This window comes from Nannospalax galili, unplaced genomic scaffold (assembly GCF_000622305.1).
Source record: "Nannospalax galili isolate Female #2095 unplaced genomic scaffold, S.galili_v1.0 scaffold20, whole genome shotgun sequence".
In the NCBI taxonomy this organism is placed as follows: domain Eukaryota; kingdom Metazoa; phylum Chordata; class Mammalia; order Rodentia; family Spalacidae; genus Nannospalax; species Nannospalax galili.
The window spans coordinates 1697192-1715615 of NW_008346414.1; positions in this window are offsets into that span (position 1 = coordinate 1697192).

Sequence of the window (18424 nt, forward strand, 5' to 3'; positions counted from 1 at the left end):
TGAGACAAAAACTAGGTTAGTTTAAGGAGGGAGGGAGGGAGGGTGAGCAGTTAGGTTCAGGTTGTTCAAACAAACAGATATCAAATTCTTAAAGAGGTAGAGTTCCCCTACGGCATGTGGGGATAAATGTAGCCGTCCAGTTGTGAAGCATACCAGGAGATGATTAAGAATACTCTGCTAAGGAGCAAACAGATTTTTAGGTCACGTGTCTGTAGAGATGTCACCATTTAATAAAATGACAAAATCTATCTATCACGTAGGCACGAACACAGAGCAATATAAAGAGGTTAACAGAAATTGATGGCATCCCAGGTTTAATTTTACACTGGATCGGAGTCTTTGGTGATTGAAATAGACAAAGATGTATAGGGTTATCTTGTTGAAGAGGCTGTGCTAATTACTGGCACTTGTCATTTCTCCATAGCTTTATCTAAGTCAAGAAGGCTAACTAGCTCCTTTCTCCCCAGTGTGCATTGTTTGTTCAGGAGCTTTTGCTGAGGAAGCCTTTTTTCATAACTGCACCTCATTATTAACAAGTTCATAAATAAATGAGTCCTAATATTTTTCTCCGTTAGCATTTATGATAGGGACATTTGGTCTACAAAAGATTACACTTGTCTTTAATAAAAATAGGCAGTTGTACATGAAGCCTATTAGGCCTGTGTTACTCTGAGGGAGGTGGAAAGGGGAGGAACCAGGGTTTAAATATAAAGCAATAATAATAACAACCTGGTGCACTGCAGCACTGTGAAGCAAAAATACGGAATGGCCTTCTGTGGTTTTCCTCAGCCACTAACTCTGCAGCCTTCTCTGCTGACCTCCAGTTCTCCAAGATGTAAAGGCAAATGAAGTCAACAGTAATTCAGCTAGAAAGTTCTAGAAGACTAACACTAAGTATTGCAGAGGTGTGAGCCTCTTGATGCTGGAGGGCTGAGTTAGCAACTCTGTGTTAGGCTGGGAAGGACTTAAATTCTTCATAGTTCTAGACTTTGTCAGCCGTGGATAATGGTTAAGAGAAATATGAGGAAGAAGGGAATGTTTCACTGGGACACTCACGGTGGAGAGAAGCACAGAACCATATAGAAAAGAGGCTCATGGGGGCCAAGCAAGGGTAAAGCCCCTCTGAGATGAGAAATGCATCAAAGACTTTCCCTTTCTTAGTGTGTGAATAAGGGTGACCATGTGCCTTGGACTGTCACAACGATGTGGCCTGTCTCCAGCTCAGAGTCAGATGAGTGCAGAGGCAATAGTGACAGTCAATGGAACAGCTATCAAGCACAGAGACTTCCCAAGCAGTCAGAGGGGCAGACATGCTGGCTCTAGTGAAAAGCAAGACTGGGAACCTGACCCCTTACAAACAAGGTTTGCTGGTCCTTGGGCTGAAAGGGAAGGAGAACAAAAGGCATCACAGATAAGACTGGAAAGTAGGAGAGGAGGGAGGCTGAACCTGCAAGCCAGAAGTCAGATGCTAGAAAGAAGAAACTAAACACACACACACACACACACACACACACACACACACACACACATACACATGCTAGCTGTATCAGCACTGGTTGTGTCAGAGATGGTGACAGCACCCTGACACCACATGTGTAGATCCAACAGTACCATGGAAATCCCAAGAGTGCCCAGGTGGGAATCCTCACAGGAGATAGCCTGGGCCCACACACAATAGGCTGTAAGCAGACCCTTCTTGAAGCAGGGTCCTCAGAATGTCACAGACACTACCAGAACAAAAGACTGAAGAGCATAAGAGGAAAGTCAGACTCTGAAAGAACTCCAAGGAAGCCCTGTGAGTTGCCAGGAGCAGAAAGGAACAGAGGACCACATGGATTCTAACTCAAGCAACCAAGGGCCAGAGCCAAGACTGTCAGGCTGACACAGGTGGTGGTGGGGGGGTGACAAAGGACAGCACCAGCACTGCCCTTGACCATGCAGGCTTAGGACCCCATCAGTGGTCCCGGTTTCCTTTCCCGGGTCCTTCTTGGCATGATGAGGTTTGAATGAGCAGGACTGAGGTTTGAAGGGGCCAGGATAGACAGAAGAGGCCAAGGAATCAGAGGATGGGCAAAGACATGGGAAACACTCAAAACTGCACCCATTCCTTGTACGGAGCCATTGTTATTTTTCTGCCTTGCTCCAGTTAGTCACAAAAATCTGTTTCCAAATGTTTCTATGTATATATGTGTGCATAACTTTAATACTAAACAGAATGACACACCTCAAAACCAGTGCGTGGAACTCATTAGAAGACGCCAAACACTGTAAGGATATAAAAACTCCTTACATTTCACCTCATTAGTGCTGGGAAGTGTTAATATTTATTAGCTACTTTTGCAATATTTTCCCCAAGTCTTTTGTTATGGTAAAAACCCTGGTTGTCCCTCTGCCTTTTGGGGGAAAAACAGTCTTTTGTTGAAAAGTCACAAATGAACTGTGTTCCTGCAGGACTTTACCTGAAGAGGTGAGTGGGAAGAAATAAAATGCATCTGCCACCTACCTGCCTGTTTTCCTGGCACTCTTCAAGCTTCTAGCAGGGCTCTGAAAAGATGTATGTGTTTCTAAAGGCACCCTTCCTACTTGAGGACATCCATTTTGCACTTCTGTCCCTCTCATTTGCACATGAAAAAAATCCATCACTGTGTATACAAATGCCAAATTGCAATGCAAATAGGCATTTGTGTGCCCAATTACCCATTTTGTGTGTTTGCAAAACGGATGTGCCGGCAAATTCTGCAGGTGTGAGTTGGTAGACTGCTGGAAATTTGGCTCCCACTGTGTCAGCACCAAATAAGGTGATGTGTCCTGACAGTGTGTCTGGAGGGAGGAAGTCCACCTGAGGAACAGCCCTTGAACATGATAACAGGTGTAGACAGCAGTCGGACAGTCCACATAAAGAAGGTAAAAACAAATGAAATTATAAAAAGTGGAAGAATTTTGGTTGTATATTTGATGATTCATGTGTCTAAGAATTGCTAAGGGTTTTCCCATGCATGACCCTATGCTCTTCAGTGCAGAGCTTTTTATTCAGAAGCTCTATTTATTCAAATATTTTATTGTAATAAAAACCCATAATAAAATAAGATCTAGCGTCTTAACAAATCTTTAAGGGCGCAATACTGAGTGATGAGCCATAGGTGCAATGCTGGACCACGGAAGTTCAGAACTTGCACATCCTATTGAACTGAAACCTACACCCTTCGATTATACCCCATTTTATTCTCCCCTTCGGTTCTGTGCACCAAAGCCTACTTTTTCATTTCATGAGTGTGATTATTTTAGATTCCTCAGGTAAGTGGAGCCATTCAATATTTGTCCTTTAGCGACTGGCTTCTTTCACTGAATGTCCTCATGCTCATCCATGATGTGCATGGCACCGTATTTCTCAGGGGCGAATCATCTTCCACTGGGTATATGTGGTGTAATTTTATCGATTCATCTGTGCATGGACATTTTGAGCTGTTTTCACATCTTTGTGATTGTGGAAAGCGTTGCAATGAACACAAGAGCGCTAATACCCCTTCTAGATCCAGATTTTATCTTTTCTTGGATAAATACGCAGAAGAGGGATTGCCTGATCATATGCTGGTTTTTTAAAGAGCTGCCATATGATTTTCCATTGTGAACACACTATTTTGCATTCCCACCAACAGTATACCAGGAAACCCTACTCTTTAAACCATATTTTAAACTGTAGAGTGTGATTCTAAGGATTAGGCAGTCACCCTACCTGAACTTGGGAATACCCTGCTGTGTCCCAAAGCTTCACCTCATGGATCTGCAAGCCTGTTGCCCTGCTGTGCTCTACACCGGACCTTTCTCTGTCAAAAATCTCATGCGGCTATGAACAAACAACACCATGCCCCGCTCATGAAACCCTGCAAGCATATTGCCTTGGGCCAATCCCTGCCAACATCCACAATGATCTCAACAAAAATTCTGCCCAGGGTATCACTGGGAAAGGTGTAAGGAAGGCATAATAGCCAAGATGGACGGGCCTATGTTTACCTGTACAGTTATTGCTGCTTCTCAAATGAGTCTATCTCCAAAATGGCATAGCCAAAAATTCAGTGTTTCTGAGCAACTATATTGTCCACAACTCTTTCACTTCATTTACATCTGTTTAAAACAAGGTCATCTTCTGTCCAACATAAAAATAGATAAGGCTTTTTCTCTGGGTGCCTGACTGTAAAGCCATTTAAATACCACTGTTGTCATCATAGAAATTGTATTTTTAATTCCATTTTTTTATCTAACACAACTTTAGCTTTAAAAAAAACCAGAGCAAAATATGGGCAACCTGCTTTATCATAAAAAATGCCACTTCCTTTAGGATGTCGGTAATTCTCAAAATTGCCTTGGATATTTGCTAGATATCAGAAATGGGTGCTGTAGTATTTTAAGTGGCAGAAATGCATTAGTATTATGTAAGTACATGATCCTTAATGTACTAATCTCAGCAATATGTGTAATGAGGACTTTCAGTAACACTTATTTTAAGTGTCCTCTGAGAAATGCTAATTTACAGTGAAACACCTATGGAAGTACACGTGCCATCTACATGAATACCAAATGAATTCATTTTGATCAATGCTATTACAATGAATATAAGATGAATTCACAATGATAAAACACTTAAAGTATTACCAAATTTTCTTCTACTATTACCTGTGCTTTTGAGATCAACATATCCGAAGAATCAAGCTAAAAGCATGTGCCCACACTCACACACAAACATGTCCATATTTATACACATATGTATTTACAAAAAACTATGTCCATAGTAATTACTTTATTAGGAAGTAGTGCACTGTGAAAAAGGAACATTCTATTCACACAGAAAATATTATATGTGCAAAATACTTATGCTTACATTTACAATATTGAATACTGGGATATTAACAAACAGAATTTGCATTATGAGAGCAAAAAAGAAACAGACTTCATGGATTTTTAGATTTGACAAAAGATGTTTCTTTGACTATTTCAGAATGACAGTGGTCGGTGCATTGATTCATATTATCTATTAAAACTCAATAGTGGCTTTTGTGGTTCACCAAAGATAACCAAGAATAGGCTGACAGAGGTATGGTGAACAGATAAATGAGTAAACAGTTGTGAGCACTGTGATATTTGAATATGAACTCTGAGGGGTCACAGTTTTTATTTCGTGTTTCCAAGAAGCTAGAATTTTAAGGAAATGTGCAATTATTCATTTTGAAAATCTTTTTAACAATAAATTGAAATTTGTGGACAGTGGGCATGCCTTAACTACAAGTGACTCAACATAGTATCAAACACCAGGATTGATCTTGGAGTATCACAACTCTAGTTTGTTTAGAATTACAAGGAGCTAAGAAGAGCCAGCCAATGATGGGCTTCCAAATAGATCCAACACTGTGGTCTATAGCTCACTTCAGATCACAGAAGCTCCTATATCACACTTCTGACAAGATGTGAGCAGCCTATACCCAGTCTAGCCTATACACCAAAGGTAGTCAGCTCCTACCTGCATGTCAGTCCCTATTCCTCAGCATTACCCATGGGCCCCCTTCACATCCCTCTGACTACCATCATTGGACCAACGCTTCATCATCTCTACCCTGTTATTTACCATGACCTCATAACCATATAATACCTCACTTCCTTGTCTCCAGTTAGCCCTGGACACTGCCAACCAGCCTACCATATATTGGATTATGTGACTCATCTTGTCAAAATTTCTCAGTAGCTAGGGCTGGAAAGATGCTCAGCAGGTAAGAGCACTGGCTGCTCTTCCAGAAGACTCGAATTGGGCTCCCAACACCCACATGGGTGCTAACAACCAACTCTCACTCCAGTTCCAGAGAATAAAATGCTCTCTTCTGGTTTCATGGGCATTGCCCACACAGATGCAGTTGTATACAGGCAGACAAAATGCTCTTATACACATAAAAAAAATTTTAATTAAAAATCAGTTTTTCAATAGCTCACCTATAGGGTTCAAAGTGAATGTCTCCTGTAGTGCACAAGGCTCAGCCAGCCTGTCCAGCTGCTTCTCCACTATCTCTGCCACCTGCTTTGTGCTCCAGTGGAGTTGAGTCACTATGGTCTTCCATGTGCCGTTTTCTGCATGGTTCCTTCTGTCTGGCAGGTCCACCCTCACTTCACGTGTCTGCCTGCAAAACATCTACTTGTTCTTTGAATTTCAGGTCAAAAGGTCTTTCTTCAATGCAGCCTTCCAGGTCTTCTCTCTAACATCTGAATCCCATGGCCTCCAATATGGCACTTTCTATACAGAATCATAATCTTCTACTAACAGGTCCATAGTGTAACCAGACTACAAAATCTTGAGCCAAGAACAATATTTTATTTATCTCTGTCTGCCAAGCCACTGCCCAGTGTCTAACACATAATGCTTCTTCGATGGCTGTTGCGTCAATAGACTTGTCTCCTAAAGGGTCTATTGTCCTTTCTGTTGTCCATTCTTCAAGCAGACATTTGGAAATTTGCATTCACAAATTGCTCTGTAAGTACCATTCTTATTTTAACTGACTCCAGAGCACATTCTAAATATATGTGAGTTTTAAGTCCAAATCATTCTCCAGAATCCCCCCAAATCTCCTAAGAAATCAAATTCCTATAGTATTAACCAAATAAGTAAATAAATAATAAATAAATAAATAAATACAGCCAAGATTCATCAATTACCTTCGATGTGTCAGGCATGGCAGTAATTGCTCTACATGTGTTCCTTTCATGAAACCTCACGACTGCCATATCATTATTATTACACTCCTATTACAGACAAACAGAAATCACAATGGAGAGAAGTTAGGTGATTCAGTCAAGGCTACAGAAATAAAGAATAGGGCACTCAAAACAAGCTTGGGTGGCTCAAGTCTCAGGCTTATACCCCGATACCATTACTTTCCTTGGGTAGGCCAGAAGCTTCTATAACTTCTGGATTAGAGAATCTAACAACTCCAGAGAGGAGAGGCTGTCTAGAATTCCCCATATCTATCTGACAGTCACAATCCACCACCATTCACTCCAGCATCCCTCACTTCCCATCCCATAAAGGTATCTTCCTTTTGGCTTACAAATTTTAGATGAAATAGAAATTGGGCAATGAAGTCAGAAGGCTTCACCTGTTTTGGTGAATGTTAGTCTTTTTGGGGAAAGACTCGTTGCCCTAATTTTTAAAAACTTACTTTGAAATGATTTGCAGCATTTTTCTACCGTTCCTGTTTGCAGAGTGCAAACTGATCCCAGTTTCACTTTCAGCGTTGATGAAAAGACTTCGCAAATTGGACACAGTTGGCTTCTGGTCTTTCCTTGATTTTTATAATTGGGCTTTTGTTTTTGCATTGCCTCGAAAGCATCTGAAGTGGACAAAAACGATGTTCCTTGAAACGAATTGCCACTCGGAGCTTGAGCAACTTTTTCGAGGAGAGAATTAAACAGCATAACGGTTGCTAGTTGCTGGAGTGAACTGAGCCCCAGAGAAGTTCAAATGGGGGCATCCAAGGGGGAACCACGTTGGAATTGCAGAAACGCCTCTCTCTGGAAGCTTAAAACCCAAGGCTGCTGCCGCCCAAGGCCTCCTGGGAGTCGCCTCTTTACTGACTACCATTTGCAATCATCAGGGCAATGAAGACAGGTATTTTAATATTTTAAGACAAAAGCAGTAGACTCTGTCAGCATCTTCGAAGGTCTGAAAGAGTTTGGCAAATCATGGTCCCCCTTCCTCTTCCACTAGGAGAAGTGCCATCTTTTATCAACAACCATGAAAAAAAGAGTTTCACAGGTCAGGAACTATTTCTAACCAGGGAGCTTAGTAGTAAAATGATAGCAGATAGAAACAAACAAACAGCCTTGAGTACCCTTCAAAGAAGGGATTATGAAACCTTCAATTAGATATTCGGGGGTGGGGAGCTTGAAGTCGCCACTTCCAAACTACCAGGAAACTCTTTTTATGTATATTATTTATTATTTTTATTATGTATATGAGTATCACTTGTGTTTATATAAGTACACCCATGTTATGCAATGCCTGTGGATGTCAGAAAAGGGTGTGAGATCCCATGAAACTGGAGTTAGGGATGGTTGTTAGCTGCCATGTGTGTGCTAGAATCCAACCCAGGTCCTCTGAAAGAACAAGTGTTCTTAACTGCTGAGCCATCTCTCCAGCCCCCTGAGGTGGCTCAGCAGTTAAGAGCACTGACTGCTCTTGCAGAGGACCTGGGTTCGATTCCCAGCACCCACATGGTGGCTAACAACCATCCATAACTCCAGTTCCGAGGAATCCGACGCCTTCTTCTGACCTCTGTGGGCATTGCACACCATGGGTGTGCTTACACACATACAGGCAATACACTCATACACATAAAATAAAAATAATAAAATTTTTTTTTAAAAAAAAACCTCTTACCTCAACTGTTACCTTCACTGAACTGTTGCCTTATATCCCACTTGCTAAACCCTTGTCTGTCACCTACTTCTCACAGCACATGATGTCATTAAGATCTCCTCACCTCTTTTCACCCTACGTTGTAAAGCATAACACCACCAGATACTGAGGCATCTTGGAAGCTAGAGAGGACACAGACTTTCTCTATGTCTTTATTCGCTGGCACAAAAATAAAGGACACAAACTCCTGCAAAAATAAAGGACTAGTCAGGTTTCTAGGCACTGTAGATTTCCTGCTCTCTGTTATGACTCTGCTGCCACCATGGACAATGTCAAATGAATGAGCCTGGTTGTGTATCAAAATATTTTTGATGAACAGAAATGGTAGACCAGATCTGACCCATTGGTCACAGGTTACCAACTCCCAATAGAAACTATGCAACAAAAACATCTGAAGAAAAAGGAAAGAGGAATAAGAAAAGGTGGGAGGGAGAGAAAGAGGAAAAGAAAAGTGAAGGGGAGAGAGGGAGGGAGGGAGGGAGAGAGAGAGAACAAGAGATAAACCAGAAGTAAAGAATGGGACAAAATTTGTTATGCTTCCCAGATGGTGAAGGGCTGCTCCTAGTGAGTTTCTCCTCAGCAGAGCATTTAGTCCATGAGAAACAATTCTAATTAGAATCTTCCTATTATATTTCACATCATATTCTCTACATGTAAATCTTCCAAACAGTTTCACTCTTTTGGCAAATCATTATTTCACATTTATTAAGACAAAGCGCTGCTGAAGGGCCCCGTAGCTAGCTTGTAACTCCAGCCTGTCTACAGGTGTTATATTTTATGCTCTGCAAAGAGAGGGTATTGTTCTGTCACTCTCTATGCAGAAACTATGAATGCCTGGAAACAAATGACTTTTGACTGCTGATCAGAACCACACTTTAATCAGTTACCAGTCTATGATCAATAATTAATCATGCTATTCTGTCTAGGTAATAAATAATGGGGAAAATAGCAATGAATATATAGTTGGTCAGATTCTCCCTGGGGCAAAACAGAAAAGGACCAACATGAAAGGCTGTCTGAATAGCCCTGTAGAGTGTCAATGAACAGCTTTAGCTGAAATTCCAGGATGGTTAAGGCTGTTAGTAGAGGAAGGAGAACTGTCACCATCAGCAACGGCCTCCAGGCCCCTCAGAGCTAAAGATTCCCACCTGGATTAAGTGTGTCTATGTGAACATGGTTGAAGAATGGGCCAGAGGTGCTAAGAGGCCAGACAGATGGTTTCTGGGTACCTGACAGCTCCACTTCCACCATCAGAGCTCTTCCCTTAGAGCTAGAGATACCTCAGTGGCAACTGCCACAGATGTAACTATAAGGCAAGGTCCTTTATATTGTAATGTGTATGGGTTGGAAATTGTGGACAAGCTACAACTTCACACATTAAATTCTGTAAGAGTATACAGACTTGACCATTTAAAACTGTTATTATGGAACATTTTACAGAAAGAATAATTATATCAGTTTTATACTGCTGTGTAGAAAATGACCACAAATGCAGGAACTTAAAACTGTACACAATAATTATCTCATGGTCTTGTCAGGTCATAGGTCTGGGAACACTAACTGGAGGTCTTCCTTTCTATTCAGGGTCTCATAGGTGTGCCGCCACAGTGTCAGGGAGGGGGTCTGTTCTGATGGTTGACAGAATCCAGTTGCTCGTGGTTGTATGTATGGCTCATTTGTTATCATCCACCATAGGAACCATGCCTTAACCTTTGTGATGACAATTCAGGTAGGGATGTAGAAAATGAAAAACTGTCCATGGGAGTGACAGCAGAGTCAGTCCACTATTCATTGTTACCAGTATTTAGAAAGTCTTATCTGATATTTTTTTTCTTTTTAGCAGCTTGGGTGTTTTCTCGGGGCAAAGAATCTGGGTTATTGTTTCCATCATGTGGCCGTACCCCACGTCATTCTAGATTTATAGTTTCAAGTCTTTCTTAATTCCTGCAGAAATAAATACAGAAGACAGTGTCCTGCATTTGCTTTATAGCAATATTCTTAATACAATAATTATATTTGATTTTTCTCGATATTTTCAGTTGGCTTTTATTCTATCTGGGATAGCATTTTAAAAGATCACTTGTAGTGTAATATTGGCAACTCTACCATTCGGTTTAAATAATCTGCTTTGAATTAGGTGTTTTATTCTTATTAACTATTTCACCCTTAAGACTCTGGCCTTCTTACATTCTGAGAAAGTGCCACCAAACCCATAAGCAGTCTTCATGATAAAATGTGATGCCTTCCAGTTCTTGACTCTGCCTTTATTGGCCTAGCAAGGCAAGCCTTGCTTGATGATCATAAGGTCTCATAGGTGCCACTGAGCCAAGAACTACCAGCAGCCATGCCACCTTCATAACTGCAGAGGACAGAAAGGACCCAATTCATTTTGAAAGATGATAAAGAAAATCTTTTAAGGCTATCTAACTCCCTAGCCATGTTGGGAGCAAGACCAGAAGAACAACCAATTATATACCCCAGGATCTTACGCCTGCCTATCTGCCTGTCTACCCACATGGTCCCCCATCCTCTTGCTGCCAGTGGGCTTCTGAAAGGCTCAGTCTCAGACCTTGTAAATAGACGAACTTTCTTTAAAACTATAGCACTGGGCCCCAGTCACATTAGAACTGTTCCTTTCACAGTCATGGCTTTTCCTAGCTACCATCTCTTCAATGGTGTCTTTGAATTACGGCAAGTGGGTCTAAGGGTAGATTCTTGCCGTGCATCTGAAGAGTGTTTCAGGATGGTCCTATTCAAATGTGCCACAGTGGACAAGGGTGTACTCTGAATAGCATGAACTACATTAAAACAACCTAGAGGATTTGACTGCTAAGCACCCCAAAATCTATTGTGGTAAGGAGGTATCTAGAACTTAGAACTGTAGAGGACTCAAGGTAAGGAAATATCAGGTCACTCCTACCCCTTAAGAAAGCAGAAAGCCTAAGAGGAAACTATGTCACCCCAAAATACAGAGGATTTGCAGGCGCCACTGACTCATAGGTACCACTCTGGACTGATGAGGAGTCAGGAGAAAGCCTGTATTCGTGTGCAGATGCTGGCACCACCCAGAAGCACCATCGGAGGAGAACCCACCCAGCTTGGCTTGCTGGCCACCCTGACTGGCTGCCTTCGCTGAATTGGAGAGGACTCACAGCCCCTTCAGAGAAGGCTACACAGCCAACGCAAACCAAACACAATCTGCCTCTCTGTGAATTGCAAGCAATTCCCAACTGCCTGAGCTAATGGTACGGAGCAGTAGAGCAGATAACCCAATACGGTGGATAATCTCGAAATCATTTTCCATTTGGCTTGTGGAATGAATTAAATGATTTGTTTCAGCTTCAGCAGATTTACCTTCCTAATTATGTTTTTTGTTAGGCTAGAAACATTCAACACTGCAGGATGCTGCCAGGGATTTATAAAGGGCTGCAGAAGATGGCCCTGTGAGAGATCTGCGTGGAGGTCACAGGTCATCAGCTTCTAGAGTGCTGACTATGTGCAAATCACTGAAGAGGACAGCAAATGATGAAAGATGCGTCTCCTACTATGGGAGTCATAATGCGGTGTCTGAGTCTGTTTTGTGCTCCTGTTACAGAATATCACAAGCTGAGCTGTTTACAAACACTAAGAGTTTATTTGACTCAAAGTTCTGGAAGCTGAGAAGTCTAAGACTGAGGGGGCCACATAACATAATGGATGGTATCAAATGGCAAAGGAGCATGAGGCAAAAGAATGGGAGGGTAAGGGGGCAACCTCATCCTTTCATCAGCAGTCCACTCCTGTGATTACCAACTCACTCTCATGATAAATGGCATCAACCCATTTGTGAGGACATACCCCTTATGACCCAATAGCCTCTGAGCTTAGTACTGTTGCTCAGTACTGTTAATGCGTTAGGGATTATGTTTCTGACAGAAAATTTGGGAGATATATTCAAACCACATCATGTAGTTATAAAATAAGACCAGACCTAGAGTTAGAATATACCTAAGAGATATGTGGTTATATAATTGATATGCAGAGTATGAAAAGGACCTCCCTAGGTGTCCTGTAAATATTTGTTGACTAAATGAATGGATAGATGAATGAGGTGTATTTGGAAGGAAGTCAAATAAATATTTTTGACAGTAATTGCATGTGAGCTGCCAAGAAGAGGCAACTTACTGTTCACTAAGGGGGTAGGAAAAGTGTTCTGAAATCAGCTGCTCCTAGGAGACAGGCTGCATGCTCCTCTGGGCTTTGTATGGGTACAGAACATGATAGTTTGTCTCCCTGTCTCACCCAACAGTCTTCCTTGAGGTTAATCTTCTTCATTTCCTAGATGCCAAATCAACACCACCTCCTAGAGGAAAACTTTCCAACCTACCATGCCACTATGCAGGGACGTGCTTTGTATTCTCTGAACCTTGCCTTCTAAGCACTCCACATGCTCTGAGAGTCAAACTTACGTTTGCAGTCTTTATAGGTCTATTTCCTCTGTAGAGAGAAAGCTACATGATGACAGGGACTCTTGCCTCTTAGACAAGCAGAATTGCTTTTAACACTGTCTTTGTAGCTCTTAACACAGTGACTGGCATACAGTGAGACTGGGTACATATTTATGGTGAATCAATGAATTAAAGTGCTGAAGTCAAGAAAGATCCTTAACCAAGCTTTAAGAAATGAGTGGACAAGGAGTGGAGAGGTGGCTCAGTAGTTAAGAGCAGTGGCTGTTCTTATAGAGTACCTGGGTTCAGTTCCCAGCACCCACAAGGCAGTCAACTACCACAGAGACAGGCGGATCTCTGTGGGTTCGAGGCCAGCCTGGTCTACATAGTGAGTTCCAGGACAGCTGGGGCTATAGGGAGACCCTGTCTCAAAAAGACAAAAAATAATAATAATAAGAAGAAGAATAAATTAAATACTTTTTAAAAAGAAATGAGTGGAAAAATACTCAAATGGAGAAGGCAATACAGGATTCCAGCGAAGGGAGTCTTACATTTGTTACTACTATGCAGAGGTCAAAACTAAGCAAGAGTGTTTAATAAGATTGTTAGTGGACTGCTTCATAAAGTTGTAATAAGGACTGAAATTATTTAAAAATAATAGCTACAATTTTTGAGTGTTTTCTAAAGCTATTTTAAAGGATTATCTCATCTTACATTCATCAAAAATCTAAAAAATGACAATGATTCTCATTTAACACGGATGACACTGAGCCTCCTAGAATTGAAGGTCACAGTGAATATCTGAACCCAGGCCTGTGCATCCGTGTAACTCCAAAGCTCATGATTTTAACCACTAAGCAAACAAGTTGCTGCATTTAAAAAACATTTTATAAATGATTAAGCACCAGCAGCTGCAGCCGTGGCCAAACACAAAATGACAAACACCAAAATGATTAACTGGCTAACTAGCTAACAAAGGACTCTAAATTTTCTCAGTAACTAAGCACATCTCCATTTTACTTGTTACTTGGTTAAGTAAACTTTGCGTTGCATGGAGAAATCCAAAATATTCTCTCATCTAAAAAATGGTGTTGGTTTTTGCAGTGCTGAAGCTTGAACTTAGGGCCTTGTGCATGCTAATCAAATACTACCACTTAGCCACATCTCATCCCTAAATATAGGGATTTTTGAGACCTAAATAAATAGATAACACTAGAAATAATCATGTACTTTGGCTCTAACGAACTGGTTTCATTGTTTTTTTCCTTTTCTGCTAAGATTTAAAGCTGCAGAAGACCAATGTGGCTTTTCTCAGTAAGTCTGAGTCTGACTGGCCCACTCAAAGTGACTCTTGGAATAGCTTTTCTGCAAATGTGAAAACTCTGGTGTGACCAGAATTGTCCCATCATTTTGGTGCAGTGGCGTCTGTGTCTCTAGACTGTAACCTGTGAGGAGGAAGGGTCCAGGCAAGCTTTGTTTGCCTCTCTACGCCTAGTTCAGTAGACTTCAGGACATACCAATCTCATTATGGGATAAACGAGTGAAGTCTTCCATTCAGCTCATTGTCCTCACAAAGGGCTAAAGGGAGCAAGGTGTGTGGTACATACTTGGCATCCCAGCACTCAGATGGCTGAGACAAGACCAGAAGTTCAAGGCCAGCCTCAACTACAGGCTGAGATCCTTCCATAAATAAATAAATAGAAGGGAAGGACTCTTAATAGGCTGAGTAGACCTCAGTGAACGAACTTGCAGTGAGGGAAGTCTGGTGAGAGTAACTTGACTCAATACTCCTTCACATAAATGACAAAAGGTATGAATTCCAGTGAGGGGGAGGGCTATGGGTGCCAGCGGGGGAGGGGGTATAAAGATGATTAAGATGTTCTGTATGAAATAGACAAAAATTTGATTTAAAAAATTATATAAAAGGGGCTGGAGAGATGGTTCAGGGGTTAAGGGCACTGGCTGCTCGTGCAGAGGACCCAGGTTCAATACCTAGCATCTACATGGCAGTTAACAACCATCTGTAACTCCAGTTCCAGGGGATCTGATGCCCTCTTCTGACCTCTGCAGGTACTGCACAACACTTACATACATGCAGACAATATGCTCAAACACATAAAATGAAAATAATAAATAAAATATATTTTAAAAAATTTACAAGTATTAATTAATTAATTTGAAGACCCCTGAAACACGTATTTGTAGTCATTGCTGTAGAACTTAAAAAAAAAAAAAATACAGGCTACTTCAAGAGGCAGGGGCAAATGCCTTAGGCTAAGTTTGGATTTTTTTTTTTAAATCAGTCTCTGAAAAAGTACGTATTTCAAAACATAATTTACTAATAAATAAAATAAGTAAATATTCTTATAAATTTCTTTGTTCTTGCAATTGGCTGCATTAGCGCTCCATTGGCACACCCCATATGGCCACTCAGACCATCACTGCCTCTCAATAAACATGCCCTGGTATTTTTACTAATAACACCCAACATGTTTAAATTTGCTCTCTGGAGCCTTCCACAGACTTTCATTTTATAATAATGAGGATTTGAAAAAAACTGATTTATTTAAACATATCTGAAAATACATTGTTGAAAATAAGACTTCTCTCTGTCCTAATGACACTAACCTCTCAAACAGGTATGCTGGGGGAGAACATGGGATGTTTTTCTGTGTCAGAGACCCAGACTTCTTGGGAGCTGGGTGCAAACCACAGCAAAACCAATCATCCTTGGCTCAGAAAACATTCTTCAGATATGCTGGTTCTTGAGACAAGTGGAATTATCCACCCCACTAATTTATACACCAGTGAAACTGGCCGGTTGGCAAGTCCACAATTAATGAATGCCAAGTGGGAAGGCAGCTTTGTTTCATCTCAGAGAATACTTCCAAGCAGCAGCCTTCCCAGATGAAAACGCAGGCAATGTCTCTCTCTTTAAACTTGGAGCAGACGCGAGCATTTCTTCATCTCTATTCACTCTATCATTATGATGCATTATACAGCGTAATGATGTAATACACCAGGAAGCCGAAATGTGCGCGCCTTGCCAAAAATAATAAGAAAAGTATACAATTATTTTCTGCTGTGAAAGGCACTATCACTATCATTTCATCCTTCCCCAGCCAAAATGAAAGCTCCTCTAATGGCTCAGAGTCTCTTTATGTTTGTGAATTGAACATGAATGTGAAAGAGTAGGACGTCACCTCGTCTGTACCGAGTTAGAACTTTTAAAGGATGTAAACAAATTTATCACTTGAATATGGCAGGCTGGTTCTAGAATCTGCTCCAGCCATATTTCTGATGGTGTGATTCCTGGTGTGATTCTAAATGTTACCAAGCCTTTATTTGTTAATAACAAATTTTCCTAAAAAGGGCCTGCCTTTTCATGTTTCATTAACGTTAACCTACAATCACAAGGCACTGTTCTGGGCAGGAAGGGAAAAGTCACCGTCTGCTGGTAGCTGTGTTTGTGGCTGATTAAATAGAAAAGAATCAAAGTAATAAAACCTCAGAAATAAAGCCAACTAATTGCTGCTTCTCCCCTCCCCCTCATCAAACACTATTTTGAGTTACAGGAGTAGAAAATTGTTTTAAGAACCAGGTATTTTTAATGCATCACAAGAAAATATTCCCAAAAGGTTGCAATATTGAGCAGACTTTTTTCACCCAACTCCTCCTGATTTTGCCCCTTTCTTTCCTCTCCCTCCTACTCCCCTCCCTGTTCCCATGGATTTTTCTGGGTGGATCTCTACAGCACAGTCAATGTCTTCCTTCATTATCCCTAGGATCAGTGTCTTACAATGGACCAAACCAAAGGGAGGAAGCTAAACCCTTGACCATCCAGCTTGCTGGCAGAACGGCTGTCAATTTGGATCGCAGAGCCATTTCAAAATTATATTTTTGGCACTATTATTATAATTGAAATTGGGAAGTGGTTGATTAGGTGGAGGCCAGAGACGAATTTAAGGGAGCAGAGGGACCAGAGCAGGGGCAGATTGCGGTCCACTGCATTGTCTCTGCTCTGAGCAAACAGAGCTCCCTCACAGACCCAGCCACAGATCATAAAGCCCCTAAGTAGCCCGGCCACCCACTTTATGCTCAAAATTTGTGGGATGCCATTTTTTTTTGGCCTGGCAAAATTAGTAGCAATGCTTAACGTAATTAATTTTTATACTAAACATGTGTTGTTATTTTTTTTTAATGTACAATTACCAAACCATCGAAATCACAGTGGAGCACAATCAGATGTGCCTGACAACACATAATTGACATAAAGGACGTGCAGGAAAATAATGTGAAAACATAAAATAAATGGTTATTGCTCTTTAGAATCTGCATTTAAAGAGTGGAATTAATCATAATTATGCATTATTAGCTAATAATTGGGTGGAAGCATACAGAGCATATCTTGTTTATTGTTGCTGTTGCTGCTATTGTTACTGTTATTATTATTTTGGATGGAAAGTTTTGCCAACCTGAGGTTGTATTGAAGAATTTCTCATGATTGCTAAGTGCACACACAGACTCTAGGCTGTTCTGTATGTTCACTCGACACTGAAACATAGTCATCTCTGGGGAAGCCTGAGGAAAATCCCAGTCATCTTCCAATAACCTGCCAGCAGGTGTGAGCCATGCTTCCTCATCCACAGAAAGCCAAAGAGGGGCAGAAAGCAAGAAGTATAGATTCTTGCTTCTTTTGGAAGATGCCTAGAACAAAAAGCAAAACTGTGCTCAGTTATATTGATTCAAGCGTTAGTCAACATATTTCTTCATTCGTTCTCTTCTTTCCCTCTATGGTTACATAGGTAAACAGATAATAGATAGAAGATAGATAGACAGAGGATCGATAGATGATAGATAGATAGATAGATAGATAGATAGATAGATAGATAGATAGATAGATAGATGATGATAGATGATAGATGATAAGATAGATAGATAGATAGATAGATAGATAGATAGATAGATAGATGATGTCGAGGAGCAATAGCAATGATTGGTTCAAAACTGGTCTCTAATTTTGTAAATAAGTCATAACTGCCCTGGCAGAAAAGGAGCTATTCTAAAAAGAGACATATATATAGATGCTAAATCAATAAATTTGTAGACATTGGTAAATAGATAAACAAGTAGATGATAGATGAAGATGATAGATAGATGACAGATGATAGATAAATAGATAAACAAATAGATGATAGATGATAGATAGATAGATGATAGATAGATAGATGATAGGTAGATTGATTGTAACCTGATATTATAAATGGTAATTAATATTGGAATAAGAGAACCTGTCTTTGCTTTAGTTGTCTATCAAAGAAAGCAGTATTATGTGGCAAATTGCTGCCAACAAAACCACTGACCTTGTGAATATGTTGTTAATCAGTACATAGATGATAGATAGATAGATGATAGATGATGATAGATGATAGATGATAGATAAATAGATAAACAGATGATAGAAGAAGATGATAGATAGATAGACAGATAGAAAGATGATAGATAGATAGATGATAGATAGATAGATAGATGATAGATAGAT